Consider the following 15,396-nt stretch of genomic DNA (forward strand, 5'->3'; position numbering starts at 1 on the left):
TCTACAGATGCCAGCTCTCCAGCCCTGCCCCAAACAACACGGGGAGAGCTGGCCAACCACAACAAGCCTGCTGGCTCTGGGTCTCTCACCCAGGTGCCAACTTCCCTGCCACAGAACACACAATCTACAGATGCCAGCTCTCCAGCCCTGCCCCAAACAACACGGGGAGAGCTGGCCAACCACAACAAGCCTGCTGGCTCTGGGTCTCTCACCCAGGTGCCAGCTTCCCTGCCACAGAACACACAATCTACTCTATAAAAACAAGAAAGTGACACAGCCCACACACAGCCTCGCCAACCCCCACACCAACCAGAGGTAATTTAAAAAAAACAAAACAAAACCAACAGAATCACAAAAGGCCAAGTGTTAAAAAGTGGCCTTTTCACCAACAAGAAAGCTCAGGCCAAATCAGTCAACAACAACACCCCCACCCCTAAAACCAGAACCAGGAAAAGGGGGACAAAAGTGGCCTTTTAAACAATGAAAATTAGGCCAAACAGCACCCCCCCCCAATAACCTGAAGATAAAAGTAACAGCAGCAGCACAACACAGCAGCAACAAATCAAACACTGAATACTTTTAAAACAGTAAAAAAACCCCTCAACTTTTAACAATACAGGAACTTTGCCAAACCCCCCCCCCAAAAAAAAAAACCCCTTCACCCTAACCCCAAGAAATCCAAGCCAACCAAATCAGGAGAAGTAAAAGGACACTGCACTTTTAAAAGTCCTCTCACTAAATTAAGATATGGGCAAATTGGCAACCCCCACCCCACCCCAGGCCCCCTCCCCAAGCAGAAACCCCTAACCCCCTAACCCCAAATAAGCTACCCCACCACCACCCAAATCTGGATAAGTAAAGGGACTCTGAGTCTTAAAAAGTCCTTTTACCAACAATAAATAAAAACAAGAACCCCAAGACTGTCTTACCTTGTCTTCTCTAGTCCAGGGAAGTCTGGTAAGGCTGAGTGAGAGAGCAGCAGGCAGCAGCTGAAGCCAAGGGCCAGCCAGCAGCAGCACAATCTCTCACACCAACCAACACAGCAGCAATGGAGGAGTCCAGCCAGGAAGACTCCTTAAAAAGCCCTGCAAAGCATGCATTTGCAATGCATTTTGCAAATGCATGCTTTGGATTGGCTGCTGGGGCTCCTCTTCCCCCTCTCCCCCCTCCCTGATCCCAGGGAGGCTATGGGAGAGGCGGGGAAAGGCAACTAAAGGCGGGAAAGTAGGCAAGCAGCTCCTTTGAGGCTGCAGAAGCTATTTTCCCGCCTTTTGAATTGACAGCCGGCGAGCCGTATTCAGCTGCTGTGTAATGGGCGCCTATGGGGATCGGCTTCAGCCTATTCTGTATACAGCCGAATCAGTGGTGATTCGGCTGTAAATACGGTTCGGCCGAACCGAATGCACATCCCTAATCAAAAGCTTTCTGGAAGTCAAGGTAAACAACATCTATTGGGTCTCCTTTGTCCACATGTTTGTTCACCCCCTCAAAGAAATGTAACAGGTTAGTGAGGCAAGATCTTCCCTTACAGAACCCATGCTGAGTCTTCCTCAATAACCCGTGTTCGTCAGTGTGCCTACTCATTCTGTCCTTGATAATGCTTTCTACCAACTTTCCCGGTATTGAAGTCAGACTGACTGGCCTGTAATTTCCCAGATCTCCTCTGGAACCCTTTTTAAAGATGGGGGTGACATTTGCTACCTTCCAGTCCTCAGGAATGGAGGCAGATTTCAGTGAAAGATTACAGATTTTTGTCAGAAGATCCACAAGTTCAACTTTGAGTTCTTTCAGAACTCTTGGATGTATGCCATCCGGACCTGGTGACTTATTAGTTTTTAATTAGTCTATCAGTTGTAGGCCCTCCTCTTTTGTCACCTCAATCTGACTCAGATCTTTCAACACCCCTTCCAAAATTAGTGGTTCTGGAGCGGGCAAACACTTCTCATCTTCCACAGTGAAGATGGAGGCAAAAAATGCATTTAGCTTCTCAACCATTTTCCTAGCCTCCTTCAGGAATCCTTTTACCCCTTGGTCATCCAAGGGCCCCACTGCCTCCCTGGCTGGTTTCCTGCTTCTAATATATTTGAAGAAATTTTTATTGTTGGTCTTATGTTTTTTGCAGTATGCTCCTCATAGTCCCTTTTTGCCTGCCTGATCACAGTCTTGCATTTGATTTGCCACAGTCTGTGTTCCCTTTTATTAATCTCACTTGGACTGGTTTTCGACCGCTTAAAGGAGTCCTTCTTACCTTTTACAGTTTCCATTACTTTGTTTGTTAATGCAGGCCTTTTCTTATACCTGTTTGTGCCTTTCCTAACTTGTGGTATATTTTATCTGAGCTTCTAGGATTGTAGTTTTAAATAGCCTCCAAGCTTCCCCAAGGGTTTTGACCGTATTTACCTTTCCTTTCAGTTTCCTCTTCACATGCCTCCTCATCTCAGAGAATTTACCCCTTTTAAAGTTAAACGTGGTTGTGCCGGTCTTTAGGGGCAACTCCCTAATTATACAAATGATGATCTCCTGTCAGCTTTCCCCCAAGATTTAGTTTAAAAACTGCTCTGCCACCTTTTTGATTTTAAGCGCCAGCAGCCTGGTTCCATCTGGGGACAAGTGGAGACTGTCTCTTTTGTACAGCTCCCGCTTGTTCCAGAAAGCATCCCAGTGCCTAACAAACTTAAACCCTTCCTGCTTATACCATCATCTCATCCACACATTGAGACTTCTAATTTGTGCCTGTCTCTCCTCCCCTGCACGTGGAACAGGTAGCACTTCTGAGAAGGTTACCTTGGAGGTCCTGGCCTTAAGTCTCCCGACTAGCAGCCTAAATTTTTCCTCCAGGACCTCACGACTGCATTTCCCCACATCGTTGGTGCCAACATGCACCACGACCACAGGCTCCTCCCCAGCACTATCTATCAGCCTATTTACTACACGTGTAATGTCCGCTACCTTTGCACCAGGCAGGCAAGTCACCATACTGTCAGTACGCAGTTTTGCCACCCAGCTGTCTACTTGCCTAAGGATCGAATCACCAACTACCAAGACCCCCCCCCCTCTCCCTGCCCAGGGATGGTTCCTTGGCACGAAAGGATACCCGCTCACCAACTGAAGAAGAGGTCCCTTCTGAGGGTGCATTCCCCTTATCCTCAGCATGGTGCCCTGTTCCCTCTCGACGCTCACGCTCCCTGGCAGCAATGGGGCTGTCACGTTCAGAGCGAGGCTCATCTAATACGCCCCCGAGAGTCTTCCACGAGTGCCTAATTGACCGTCTCTGCTTCTCCAGGGCAGTCACCTCAGCCTCAAGGGTACGAACTTGTTCCCTGAGGACCAGGAGCTACTTGCATCAAGCACACACCCAAGACTTCTGTCCTGTGGGCAGATAGTCATACATGTGACACTCAGTGCAAAATGTCGGTGATGGCTGGGGGATGCATGCATTTGCAATGCATTTTGCAAATGCATGCTTTGGATTAGCTGCTGGGGCTCCTCTTCCCCCTCTCCCTCCCTCCCTGATCCCAGGGAGACTATGGGAGAGGCGGGAAAAAGCTTCCAAAGGTGAGAAAGGAGGCAAGCAGCTTCCCTGAGGCTGCAGAAGCTCCTTTTCCGCCTTTTACATTGACTTCCAAATACTTCCGAATATTTAAATTGGATTCAGAAGTATACCACGCTGAACCAAATGCACACTCCTAATCAGGATCACCTAAATCACTGGCGAGTGAAGGCCAGTTGAAGAAATTCATGAGATGAGACCATGCACAGAAAGGAGGGTTGATACTCCCAGCTCTTCCCAGAAGCTAAGCAGGGCTGTCCACAGTTAGTATTTGGGTGGGTGACCACCAAGGAAGGCTAGGGTTGCTTTGCAAAGGAAGGCAACAGCAAACCACCTCTGCTCCTCTCTTTCCTTGAAAACCCCACAAGTAGCAATACCAGCCTCCAGGTGGGGCTAGAAATCTCCAGCTATCAGAACTGATCTCCAGACAGAAGAGATCAGTTCCACAGAGAATATGGCTGCTTTGGAGGGTGGAATTGTACCCTGATAATGTCATTCTCATCCCTAAACACCACCATCCTCAGACTCCACTCCCAAAATCACCAGATATTCCCCAACCTGGAGCTACCCATGAGGGGTTACACTACCAGTATACAAAACTGGCTTTACCCCAAGAACTAGAAATCATACCTATCCACCATTGGATCATAGGACAGTGGAATGGCTCAGTGGTAGACCACCTGCAGAAGAGGAAGAGAGGAGATTGGGTTTATATCTCACCTTTCACTCAGAGTCTCAGAGCGGCTTACAATCTCCTTTCCCTTCCTCGCTCTACAACAGACACCCTGTGAGGCAGGTGGGCTGAGAGATTGCTCTGAGAATTGCTCTTAAGAGGACAGCTCTGAGAGAATTTGTGGCTGACCCAAGATCACAACAGAAGGTGCATGTGGAGGAGTGAGGAATCAAACCCGTTTCTCCCAGACTAGAGTCTGTGTTCTTAACAACTACTCCAAACTGGTCCCAAGTTTAGTCCCCAGCATCTCTGCTTAATAAAATCAGGCACTAAGCGATATGAAAGACCTCTGCCTGAGACTGTGGAGAGCTGCTGCTGGTCAGAGTAGAAAAGACTGACCATAATACACCAATGGTGTATTAGTACCAGTATAAGGTAGCTTCATGTGTTTGTTGCAGATAAATTAATTAGTACGAGTGGCCCCTATGAAATTCAGTCTGGCTCTACAGTTTGTGGGAAAGGACACTGAAAGGAAGGAAGGAAAGATGACATTATTGGACTTCAAAACCCAACATTTATTCCTCTCAGGCTGCAGATGACAACTCCCTGGACCCCCACACCCATGAACACCTCAATATCCAATAGTACTTGATTCAGACTATCCACATGATAAACATATCAAAGTGATAATTCAATAGTCCCTCACATATTATGAAAAAGTCGTATGTTAAGCAACATAGGCCAGGAGAAACAGTGGCAGGATTCACTTGTCCTAACAGTCCATCTGTTTCCTATTCCTTGTGGAGGCTCTTTCTCCTCGCTTCTTCCCCCATCCTGGTTCCTTTTCAGGTGCCCTCTTACCTTATGTAACACACTTTTTTATTGGAGGTTCACGCTGTGACCCTGTCAGAATCGCTACAGCAGGGGTGACCTCGGTAATGACCATCCAGCGCCTGCCAAGCTAAGTTGGTCAGCGTTAGCTGATTAAACTTTTAACAACATCCCCTGTGCGATAAAGGGCAAAATGACAACTTTGCCCATCGTCAAGGTGTCTGTATAATAAACTAATTAGTAAACCACACAGTCTGCGGAGCTTTTAATGAGCGCTATCGTCTGGCCTCTGTAATAAAAACCCAGGCTGCCCCCTTTTGGGATTCAATTAAGGCACAGACTGTCATCTGCTCGGCCTAGCTGATCAATGAATCCATTCCGACCTTTGTTGGGAGCTGTTTGCAAGGTCACCGGCATCTGCGAGAGGAAGCCAGCTCGAGAGTGGGGAGACGTACCCAGCGGCACCTGCCAGGCACCAATCTCTGTCGTTAATGTCTTCTCGGTCATTTGGCATCAGCAGAAGTTTCTCTCGCTCAAAGGTTAGCTGAAAGAGAAGGAAGGGATGAAATCTATTTGGGTTTCTCGAGTGAAAGGTTCCTTTGTTATTTAATCATGAATCCTTTAATATCTGTCTCTCCTTTTTTTGCAAGCTCTGTGCATGACAGGCTGCGAGCCTTTCCAACCCGATGTGTTATCTTCAGAATGTATTTACTGATTGCTGTAGCCTTTAAATAAGTGTAGGCCAACTGGGGTGGATTGTCCTCTGTGTTCCGCCCTGGTGTTAGCCTTTTATAAACGCATCGGCAATTACAGTGAAGAACACAAAGAACTGCCTAACACTGAGACAAACCATCAGTCCTTCTAGCCTGATGCCTGTCTATTTTGAGTGGCGGGCAGAAGGTCTAGAAGAAACAAACAAAAAAAGATCTGTCTCAGGAAATGCCAATATCATAATGTATGAATGTAAAGAACATCTAAGGATCGAATCCTCATTCTGCCATGAAAGCATGCTGGGTGATCTTGGGATAGCCCTTCTTTGTCAACCTAACACAAGAACAGCCCTGCTGGATCAGACCAGTGGTCCATCTAGTCTAGCATCCTGTCTTACACAGTATTCAAACATTTCCTCTGGAGGTCCAACAACAGGACACAGAGGCTGAGACCTTCCCCTAATGTTGCCTCATGGCCCTAGGATTCAGAGGTGGACTTTTCTGAATGTGGAGGTTCCCACATTATCTTAAAATTGAATATATGTGTATATTGTTTTTCCTTTTGCTTCATATTGTTTTTACAACCTAAATTATAAACAGCAAACCCTCATTCCATGGGAGGAAAACCTAGAAGTTAGTTATTGTGTAACTTAACAACATCTGCCAAAATTTTACCACAGATTGGTTTATCTTTGTTTCTAAGTAGTCAGGATGATTTCACCCCTTGAGAAAGAGAGTTCTGATTAAATATTGGGTAGATAAATTCAGTTCGTGATTCTGAAAATTTAGGACAATCAAAATATATGTGGTTAACAGTCTTGTCGCTGTACACTCGCAGAGTCTATCTGAGTATGGAATTCCACTGAATCTTCCTAGTGTCTTCCTGGCTCTGGGATGCAGAGACTGACTGTTTCTAAATGTGGAGGTTCCCACATTATCTTGAAACATTATCTTGAAATTGAATATATGCAGGCCTTGGATTCAGCGGGAGCTCACAGGAGCACAGCTCCTGAACCTTTCTGAGAGTTCCACCTCCTCCTTTCCACCTTGTCCATTGAATAGTAGGCTCAGCTGCATAATAATCCCTGGATGAGCTCCACCACCTATTTTTCTACAAAATGACCCCTGAATATATGGATGTGTGTGTGTGCATGTCTGTATCTATATTGGACATGCCAAGTATAGAACATGGCTCTATCACTGAACTATGGGCCTTCTGAAAATTGATCTTTATAACACACACACAAAACAGCTGTGCAATATTTTCAAATCATTACACAAAAACAATGACAACTAATTTTGGAATGTGATTAAAATGTTGGCCAAACCTATAACTAGGAAGGGTCAGTTTCAAATCTGCTGACTTTGATACCCTGCTTTTCTCTAACTTAAGGAGTATCAAAGTGGCTTACAGTCACTTTTCCCTTCCTCTCCCCACAACAGGCACCTTGTGAGGTAGGTGGGGCTGAGAGAATTCTGAAAGAACTGTGACTGGCCCAAGGTCACACAGCTTGCTTCATATGGATGAATATCCCAAGTATCTTCATGTGAAGAAGATATGATGTCAGTTCCAGGTGATGTTCTAGGAATTTCCCTTAATTTTTATGCTAGAGACCATAGAGACTAAGGGAAAATGTCTAGAGCGTCACCATGGATGTCAGTTTTCTTCTGTTCTTTGATTTCTTGAGATTAGGAGATCTTTGCTGGGACCAGGAAATTCCCTGCTGGGGCCAGGTAATGGAGAAGCCCAGATAGGAGGGCGCTCATGATGGACATGATGTCGAGTTTTTTTCCCACAGGGGAACTGATCTCTGTATTGTGGAGAATAGTTTAAATTCCAGGAGAACTCCAGCCTCCACCTGGAGTTTGGTAACCCTAGATGGCCTCAGCTGCTGAGAGCACATGGTACACCTCTGATCAGTCCACAGGGACTTTGTGTCCTAGACTAGACCCTTATTATCATGGCAGTTCTGTTCTGACTGCACGAAGAAAGCCATGGCAGATCTTAAAGCGCCCTAATCTCACTTTTTGTGTGTTTTAGACAGTTCCTTGCTGGCTTCCCGCACGTTTGCAAAAGGTCTTCATCTTATTTGTCAACGTTTGGTATTAAACTAAAAAGGTATTAATCTTTTCGGTGACCTTTTCCCCTTCATTTTCTACTAGCAAATGGATGCGGCATCTTTTGTAAGGTGCTTCGAGGCAAGACATCGCCGCATTCAAACATACACTTTTATCCAGTTAATCATCATGCATTACCGACTTTCATCAATGTTCAGAGTCTTAATTCCGGGATTATTTATTTCCCCTACCTCGGTGCTCTCTCCTCCTCTCTGCACCCTGCTAAGAAACAACCACAAAATGGGGGTGGGGGGAGAAGAGAGAGAATCCACAGCAGAACCACAGACCAAACAATAGAACTTTATATATATATCAGGATAATTAGAAAAGGAACCTATTACCCAGGCTTATAATTAGGGGCTAACATATGAAATGACCTTTACCATTTACCTTAAACCCTGGATTTCAAGAAAACCAGCAAGGTTATGAATGCCATATTAGTAATCTTTAATCTTTATTACTGCTGTGGACAGAATTTTAATGATTTTTAAATAGGCAGCGGTCACTAACATATCCCTATTAAAATAAAAAAAATCTCATAAAAAATTAAATGGATTAAGACTTCAAATGTACCATCATCAAAAGTATTATCTAATTATGGAGTTCAGTGAACAGGCCAAGCGAAATGGTTGGTAATATTAGTTACTTACCACATGGGAACGTTCGGGATTTATGCACAAATAGATTCTGCTTCTGTTGCAACATAGTAATTAAGAATTTGTCAGGGAAATTTGACCCTCTAGGGTAGAAATTACTTTGTAAAATAAGAATGCCGGAGCAACCGGTCTCCTCACTGCATATAATTTAACTTGATTATTTATACATCAAAGAGAGTCGGCCGTGGCTGTGGTATAATATTTAAGTAGTGGGATATTAGAGGAAGAAGCATGTAGTGAAATCTCTTTTTTTCCTTCCCCCAAATCTCCGTGAGAAAATAGAGGAAATTTTCATAAAGCATTTCATTTTGCATATAAATTGGCGCCTCGATTGTGCCCACGAATTTACTGCTGTCAAATTTAATTTTTCTTTAATTCTTCAAGCCCCAGATGTGGACGGCTCTCCGCGCAGGCTGCAATTTTTGATGCTTACAGGTAGCACCCCAATCGATAATGTCTCTTTATGAGAAATTACCGTTAATGTTATTGAGTATGCATTCAGCTTGATGGGATAATAAGGTAATATGAAATGCCAATTCATTCATTAGAAAGGAGCTAAGTGCTTAAATAAAACGGGTGACAGGTCTGGACTGGCGGGGAAGTGGAAAGGGGGGAGGAGGAATTCAAAACTAGTCACGGGCAGGAAGTCAAAAGTGAGTTTTTAAATGACTTAATCCCCCAAAATGTTTTAGCCAGATATTTGTATTTGCTTTCTGTAAGCAATATGCATTTTCAGATAAAGTCTGAGCATTTAAAGTTCCAAGAGCTATTCAAGGTGAGAAGCTGATGCTGGGAGAGGGTGGCAAAAGCTACCCAAGTTAGGCCAGAACCATGGGCGGCACTACCCTGGAAAATGTCTGCTGGCATGGATGTTCTCCAGTTCAGACTCATTTCCTGGAAGTGCCTCTTCATCCAAAGTCTTGCGATAACATCAGGTAGGCAGTTCTTCTCAGCTCAGACTTCAGCGCTCTTTCACACTTGGTAAATAGTGCACTTTCCATCCACTTCAGTGACTGTTTGCAGGTGGATTTTGCCATTTCACACAGTAAAATCCATTTGCTAAGTGCATTGAAAGTGTGTTCTGTAGTGTGTGTGAACGTGCCCCATTTACATCCAGCCTAGCCAATCCAAATGCCTCATTAAGAGGTTGCCAGCTACCAGGTCAGGCCTGGAGATCTGCCAGAACCCAGTTCCCCTGGAGAAAATGGCTTTGGAAGGTGGACTCCATGGCATTATATACCAATAAGGCCCCTCTCCTCCCTAAACCCACCCTCCCCAGGATCCACCCTCTATATCTCCAAGTATTTCCAAACCCAGCATTGGCAGCCCTACACATAAAGCTGTACCTGAAGACAACATAAGAAGGGCTATACTGGCTCAAACCAAGGGTCTGTCTCATTCAGTTGGCCCTGACCTAGATAGCCCAGACAAACCCAATCTTATCAGATCTCAGAAGCTAAGCATGGCTGACCCTGGGAAGTACTTGGATGGGAGACATCCAAGGAATATCAGGGCCGGGACATGGAGGCGGGCAATTGAGCCACCTCGCTGAATATCCAAGCCTCAGTAGGAGTCACCAGAAGTCATCCATGATTTCCAAGCATGCATGGACACACACACACACACAAAATCCAGCATTGTGTTCACATAGTGGCCAACCGGCTGCCTCTAGGAAGCCCATAAGTAGGATGACTGCAATGGCCTTCTTCCTTGCTGCCCGGCAACTAATATATACGACCTTTGATACTGGAAATAAAAATGGACTTGGGAGCGGGGGGTGGGGGGGTTTAACAAATGAAACATTCAAAATGGCCTTCAGCTGTGTACCCATCATCCATTCAAACATGTATAAAGAATGAGAACCACTGTGGGGTAGAGGTTAAAGTGTTGGATTATGAGGAGGAGGTGTTGGATTTATACCCTGTCCTTCACTACTCAAAGGAGTCTCAAGAGCAGCTTATAGTCTCCTTCTCTTCCTCTTCTTCCTGCCTCCAGTCAGCTGGCCAGCAGAGGGAAGCCCCACCCCAACAGCCACCATGTGCCTTTTCACTTTGGGAGACTAGATGAAGCTTGGAAACTGCTTGCTTTTTAGTAGGTGTGTCTTTGTAGAAGTGTGTATGTGTGCCTTTAAATCTGTAGGAGCCAGTCTGAATGGGGGCGGGGCAAGCCAGCAGAACAATGTGGCTGCTCCCAGTGAACTGCCAGAAAGGAAGGGAAAATAGCACAACAAGCCAAGGGTTTGTTTTACATTCCTTTCAGAAGTCATTTGCACAGTAAAATAGATCAGGGGTGGCCAACGGTAGCTCTCCAGATGTTTTTGCCTACAACTCCCATCAGCCCCAGCCAGCATGGCCAATGGCTGGGGCCGATGGGAGTTGTTGGCAAAAAAACATCTGGAGAGCTACCGTTGGCCACCCCTGAAATAGTCTCTGTGAGTAAATTGCCCCAGTAAGAACACAAAAGTGTGGGATTGCAAACTGTTTATTTTGGCCGCTGTGTGTGAATGTGTGTGTGTGTGTGTGTGTGTGAGAGAGAGAGAGAGAGAGAGAGAGAGAGAGAGAGGATGAGATGAGGAAACGAAGACTATTCAAGGAAACTGCACTGCTGTATTTTATTTATTTTAGGGAATGGGAAAGTCTCCTGGCTCCACCCCCAAAGTCTCCTGGCTCCACCCCAAAGTCCTCAGATATTTTCTGAATTAGACTTGGCAACCCTATAAAACCTGGAGGAGAGGTGAACTCTGCGAGCCACTTTTGATCTCCATTGGGAAGAAAGGCAGGGTATACATGAGGTAATAAATATCAGTTACAAAATTCTGAAATGCCCTTTCACTGTGTGAAAGAGGATCCATCATGATGTTGGTGAACATATAAAACAGGGGAAGGAGGGCCTTACATCCCTCATCCAGTTGCTGGTGGAGTGTTTTCATTTTTTCATTTTCATTTTATTCAATTTATATCCTGCCCTCCCCACCGAGGCGGCTCAGGGCGGCTCACAACATAAAATTCTACCACTAAGATTAATGAATATTAAAATACATTAAATAGTTTACAGCAGTTAAAACAAGAAAACAATATATCAATGTGCTATCCTACAACCTTCCTTTGGGGTTTTTCAGGTACCGGTCAGTTATATGCCAACCAGAAGAGGACTGTCTTACAGGCCCTGCGGAACTGCCCAAGGTCCCGCAGGGCCCTCACCTCTTCCAGTAGCTGGTTCCACCAGCAAGGGGCTGTAATCGAAAAGGCCCTGTCCCTGGTTGACTTCAGACGGGCCTCCTTCGGCCCGGGGATTGTTAGTAGATTTTGAGAACCAGATCTAAGCACTCTCTGGGGAACATGTGGGGAGAGACGGTCCCTAAGGTAGGCAGGTCCTAGGCCATATAGGGCTTTAAAGGTAATAACCAGCTCCTTGTACCGAACTCGATATATTATTGGCAGCCAGTGCAGTCCCCGGAGCCCCGGCTGAATGTGCTCCCACCTGGGGAGCCCTAATAACAGCCGGGTGGCGGCATTCTGCAATAGCTGCAACTTCCGGGTTCGGCACAGGGGCAGCCCCATGTAGAGGGCATCTTGAAAGGTTATAGATTATAGGTTATGGTGTTCATCTTGAAAGGTTATAGATTCTTGGCCTCTTCCAGCAACTCCTCCTTACTAACAGCAACCTACATGAAAGCGAGTGAGTGGCAATCCGCACCAATAAATGAAGGCATTTGTGTATGAAGAAAGTATTGTTATTTATAATTCATTATACTCCTGTTGAAAAATTTACAGTCAGAGAGCAGAATCGATCTGATCCACTAATCACATATCATTGGCTTTGCAGACAGAAAAGCAACAGTATCGATAGGCGACGACTTTAATAATAGTAATGAACTGATATCACAATCTAATTGAATTATGATGGGGCATTTTGAAACAGAAAGCAAGAGAGAGGATTCCTCTTAATAATTCTGCGGACATAGCTGCACAAACAGATCTGACTTCTCCATCAGAAGACTAGCAACTTGCATGTGGTATGTGCAGCAGAGAAGGGCACGGAGGGCACACAGAAAGCTGTGCGTATCTCGCACACGGGTGCAGGGCTGTACATTCACTACCGCACTGCTGCTGGTGAATGGGTAATGAACTGCGAAGTTCATCTCATTTTTCATAAAATAGGGAGGAAAATGGAAACACCCAGATACGTTTCTTAGGACAATCTCTTCAGTCCAACAACCCAACCTAAAGACAACACCAAAGGTGTGTGTGCGCACTTGTGCATAGGGCTTTTTTTTAGCAGGAACTCCTTTGCATATTAGGCCACACACCCCTGATGTGGCCAATCCTCCTGGAGCTTACAGTAGGCCCTGTAAAAAGAGCCCTGTAAGCTCTTGGGGGATTGGCTACATCAGGGGTATGTGGTCTGATATGCAAAGGAGTTCCTGCTACAAAAAAGCCCTGCTCATGCATCTATTTACATATCATTTACACTCATTTACATACGTCACACACCTGTGACACCACCGGAAGATATTCTAAATTCTATCAGCTCAGCATCTACTTTAAATGCTTCTTGAATGACAATTGTCATAATAAAACCTTACCCCCATAATACTTTTTACATTACTTTCTCCTGTGTGGCCACAGTGGCATGAGGAAGATTTCCATCTGTCTACTTCATATGTTTTGGTTATTTCCCCATTTTTTTTTGTTGGTAAAAAAGATTAGAAAGTTTGTCAGATCTTAGAGTTGAAGTGAAAAGCAGAGCTCACAGCGTTCTCTATATTTACAAATATCAAAATGCTCATAAATAATAAAAATTCATATTCATATGCTTGTATACTGTGCAACAGTTCCAATTTACGCAATGCAGACTTGAAGAAATATTATTTATAAAAAAGCCAAAGCTTCAATTGTCCCAAGAACTTATCCACTCAAAAGTGCACAGCTCAGTCTTCTTAGCTCAGCATAGAAGTGTAGTCCAGTCCCGACATCTATGGAACAGCACAACAGCAGACTGGTATCCACACTGTTTCCCAGAGAGCTTCTTCAGGCGCATGTACAGTATTGAGATGGTGATAGAATCACAGGTTCATTTCAAGTCATGCATGCTGCTGGTGTTACCCCTAATGCTACCCCGAATGCGCCTGAAGAAGCTTGCTGGGAAACAGTGTGGATACCCGTCTGCTGTTGCGCTGTTCCATCGATATTGGGACTGGATTACACCTCTACGCTGAGCTAAGAAGACTGAACTGTGCTCGTTTGAGTGGATAAGTTCTTGGGACAATTGAAGCTTTGGCTTTTTTATAAATAATATTTCTTCGGGTCTGCATTGTGAAAATTGGAACTGTTGCACAGTATATAAGCATATGAATATGAATTTCTATTATTTATGAGCATTTTGATATTTGCAAATATAGATAACGTTGCAGCAATTGACCGTGAGCTTTGCTTTTCACTTGTACTCATTTACACGGCCTACTCTAGTGTAGGTGAGATCTTAGAGTTCAGCAAAATTCTGACAGGGAGTATATGAACAATGGAGCCCAGAAGCAAGGGGGGAGGGGGGTTGAGGGGGATAAGAAAGAAAGAGCACAATAAAATTTAGAGGTTTCAGAGCTTCGCTTCTGTGAGCTCCTGCCCAAAATGAGGTCTGGCGACAGTTTGGCGTAGTGGTTAAATGTGCGGATTTATCTGGGAGAACCGGGTTTGATTCCCCACTCCTCCACATGCAGCTGCTGGAATGGCCTTGGGTCAGCCATAGCTCTGGCAGAGGTTGTCCTTGAAAGGGCAGCTGCTGTGAGAGCCCTCTCAGCCCCACCCACCTCACAAGGTGTGTGTTGTGTGGGGAGAAGACATAGGAGATTGTAAGCCGCTCTGATTCTCTGATTCAGGGAGAAGGGTGGGGTATAAATCTGCAATTCTTCTTCTTAAGGTTGCCAGATCCCCCCTGGCCATCAGTGGGGGATTGCCAGATCTAGGTGTAGAAATTCCTGGAGATATGGAGGTGAAGTCTGGGGAGGACAGGAACCTCAATTGGGTACCATACCATATAGTCCACCCTCCAAAGCATCCATTTTCTCCAGGGGAACTGTTCTCTGTAGTCTAGATAGGAGCTGTAATTCCAGGGGATCCCCAGGTCCTTGCACCCCTAGTGGCAGTTCTTCATTATGGCCACATCAGCTGCACACAACAGCCTCTGCTGTCGGGGAGAGGGCATAAATGTGGACATGCAGCTGTGACTGCAGCTGGCAAGAGGGCTTCTGAGAAGGGGAAGGATTCACAGGCAGGTGGGAACACACATAGGTGAATGGTTGGAATGAGAGGCATGAGGAGGGTCTGGTTTTGGACAGAAGAGGGCCTCCTGGAGACTCTCTGCCCTGGCCTCTCGAAACCTGGAATCAGCATTGATGGGAGTAGTTGGGACATTCAGGGCTTTTTTTGTAGCAGGAACTCATTTGCATATTAGGCCACACACCCCTGATGTAGCCAATCCTACAAGAGCTTACAGGGCTCTTCGTACAGGGCCTACTGTAAGCTCTTGAAGGATTGGCTACATCAGGGGTGTGTGGCCTAATATGCAAAGGAAGTCCTGCTAGAATTCCTTACAGGGCTCTTCATACAGGGTCTACTGAAAGCTCCAGGAGGATTGGCTACATCAGGGGTGTGTGGCCTAATATGCAAAGGAGTTCCTGCTACAAAAAAAGCCCTGGACATTGATAAGGTTGCCAGCCTCCAGGTGGTGACTGGAGATCTTTTGGGATTACAATTGATCTCCAGGCACCAGAGATCGCCTGGAGAAAAGGACCGCTTTGGAAGGTGGACTTTATGGCATTATACGCCAATAAGTCCCTCTCCTCCCCAAAACCCACCCTCC

This window comes from Heteronotia binoei, chromosome 8, assembly GCF_032191835.1.
Source record: "Heteronotia binoei isolate CCM8104 ecotype False Entrance Well chromosome 8, APGP_CSIRO_Hbin_v1, whole genome shotgun sequence".
In the NCBI taxonomy this organism is placed as follows: Eukaryota; Metazoa; Chordata; class Lepidosauria; order Squamata; family Gekkonidae; genus Heteronotia; species Heteronotia binoei.